The sequence below is a fragment of the Peromyscus maniculatus genome, chromosome 7 (assembly GCF_049852395.1).
Source record: "Peromyscus maniculatus bairdii isolate BWxNUB_F1_BW_parent chromosome 7, HU_Pman_BW_mat_3.1, whole genome shotgun sequence".
Taxonomy (NCBI): Eukaryota; Metazoa; Chordata; class Mammalia; order Rodentia; family Cricetidae; genus Peromyscus; species Peromyscus maniculatus.
The window spans coordinates 3,308,691-3,311,669 of NC_134858.1; the positions used below are offsets into that span (position 1 = coordinate 3,308,691).

General features: G+C 39.7%; 1 pseudogene; it reads right to left on the bottom strand.

Moving 5' to 3' along the window:
- Positions 1–1,733: 1,733 nt before the first annotated feature.
- Positions 1,734–2,377, bottom strand: LOC102903323 (small ribosomal subunit protein eS8 pseudogene; annotated as a pseudogene).
- Between the last annotated feature and the right edge of the window lie 602 nt (positions 2,378–2,979).

Below are 2,979 nucleotides of genomic sequence, written 5' to 3' on the forward strand. Positions count from 1 at the left end.
ATGGAATTGGCTCACTCCTTCTCTAAACCCAAGCATATTCCTAAAAGAAAAGTTTGAGAGATTCTTCAGTACCATATCCAAAGAGCCCTCTGGTGTGGGACAGAAGGAGACCAATAAAAAGGAACCATTGTCTTCTAAATTCTAATTCTCTCCATGCTTACAATTGATTTCTCAGAATCCTTTCTTACATGCTATGTCCTCTTTAAATCCAAACCTTCCATTTTTGATAACAAATAAGTTTTTCCAATAGCAATCTTGGAATATTCCAGAAGGAAGATGGGGCCCCAACAACAACAACTCTACCCAATCCAGAATGATGCCATGGTAATCATCATCATACTACACTTCTTGCCAGAATTTCAGACAATCATACCCCTTACTCTAAGACTCACTGCAGAACCTACAGTTAGTCTAACTGAGATTTAACTATCTGAGCTTTCACACAGTACCCAGCAGAGATAACATCACCCCCTAAACAACAGAAAACAATTCTAAGAAAACGACGCCCCTTCTCCCTTAGGTTTCATATTTCTCAGGGTTATGGATGATGGTTATAAGGTTGTGGGTGGAAGAAAATATTAAACTCAGTATTCTCCTTAAAAAAAAGGGAAAAAGATGAAATGGAATGGATAGGTATAAGATATTATGGTAGATCATTGTATATACTAGTAAACAAATTTAGTAAAATAGCAACCTTAGATAATTTTCACTGTAACTTGTACTGTTGTGGATTCTTATATGTTGATACAAATGTAAACTATTTTTATATTCCTGTTTAAGATAATTTGTATATTGATACAAATACAGAACTATATTTGTTATAATGTACATATATTACTACTCTTATTTGAAATATTTTTATATTGATACAAATGTAAATCTATATCTGTCATGCTTTATGTATGTTCTACTTCTGGTTAGGATATTCGGTATATTGATATATTTTTAAGATTATTGTCATATTGCATATCGCACTATATATTCCTATCTCTGTTATAAATATCTTGTGTATTGTCACAATTTTGAAGTCATCGTTCTTCACCATTCATTTGCTTATAGACTGTTTACCTTGTTTACATGAAGCCTTAGTCCTTAGGTTTTTTCAGTAGATAAGACTTATAGATTAATAGTCACCTATGCCTGTCATCTCTATAGTTACAATAGTCAGGTTATCCAGATTTACAGATACATAGGTCACATGGACAGGTAATCTTCAAACACTTCATAGACCTAGAGAATATGGCATTTAAATAACTTAGAATTCTGTTGACATGAGACACAATTGCTCCTGGCTGCACCAATTTGATCCCGAGAGAATGTTGGACTTCTAAGATATTTGCATTTGGAAGTTTGTCTTCTTGGCACAAAATAGCCTACTGAGCAAAGAACTGCCCTTGCCTTGACAGCTGACAGTACAAATGCAATGCTGTCCTTCCTGGACAAGCAGGACACAATGAAAGCGACCACTGTACTCTGCCAAGACAGGGTAAGATGGTCTTTCAGAATTCCTGCTTCTGAAAATGGTCTGTCAGATACTCTAGGCCTGTAGCCAATTTGATTACACCAACAATGCTGAGAAACATTAGGTGACTGTCCAGGCTGCCAGCTGTCTCTTTCTACTCTTACAAGACTCCTGAAAGTTGCTTGACTCCATCTTCCATTTCTCAGGTACCATTATGTTCCTTCTCAGGTCTTTTTTTTTTTTTAATAGAACAATAAACACCTTTATTACATGAGCTATGAATGATGCTTTATTTGCCTTTCCGGGCTTTGATCTTCCTCAGATAGAACTCCAGCTTCTTGCCTTCTAGCACGTACCCATCTGCCTGGCCACACTGGCCTGGTCTCGAGGCGATGCAGGCAAGAAGCTTGCCCTGCTGGAACTGCTCCTCCAGAAGACTGCTGATTTTAGCGTTTTTTTCCTTTCATCATATTTCTTTTGGATTTTCTTTGATTGTTTTTTGTTTAGTATTTCTTCCTCTTCAGGAGTCAGCTTGGCCCCCTTCTTGCGGCCCAGGGGCATCACATAGTGAGACTCATACCACTGTTGATATGGTGTGCTGTCGATAAGCACAATGCAGTTCTTCACCAGGGTCTTGGTGTGGATCAGCTCGTTATTGGATGCCTTGTAGACAACATCAATGATCCTTGTTTTCCAAGTACAACACTCAGAGCCCCAGGAAAAGTTCCCCACATCCAATCTTAGGGCACGGTACTTCTTGTTGCCTCCTCGGACTTGGACTGTGCGTATACGACGAGGGCCAATCTTAGAGTTGGCAGCAACCCATCCCAGCTCATACTTCCGCTTCTTGTGGTAGGGCTTTCTCGTACCCCCGGTCTTGTGGCGCTTGTGCCAGTTGTCTCAAGAGACGCCCATTGCTGGGCACTGGCTGGAAAGAGGACCTTCTCGGGTCTTTGATGGGATTGACTACTAGCAGTTATAATAGTATACAACTTAGTATATATAATATCTTAGATAGAACATATTAAGTATTAGATTCAGGTTCTTTAGGATAGGACACCTTTTGGAATGATCTTTATAACATGCCATTTACCTATGCTCTATATTTCTCTGGATTTTAGTATGTGTTTCTTGCTTGATATTGTTTGCATTGGTTGTAGTTCTATCTTATCTAGGTCATTATCCCTCATTATTCCTGGACAATATTTGATAACCATTCTTTTGTATATAGTCTTGTACTAGTTTAGAAGCTTCTTATTTAGACAAAAAGGGGAGATGTAGTGGGTAGCCATTCCAGTTTGGATCTGGAAGTTCCAACCCCCATTGAGACTCTGGCAACTGTCACGCCTACGAGCCGGGGCCAAGGGAGGCATCTGGAGACCCAAGACCTGGATGGGTGAGCACTCTCTCTGTTCCTGGACCCTAGATGGTGCAGGTTGACTGAGCAGAGCTCCAGAGAACACCGATGGACTGCGATACACCTTCCCCAGATCCCCGCAATCTACCTATTTCTTCAT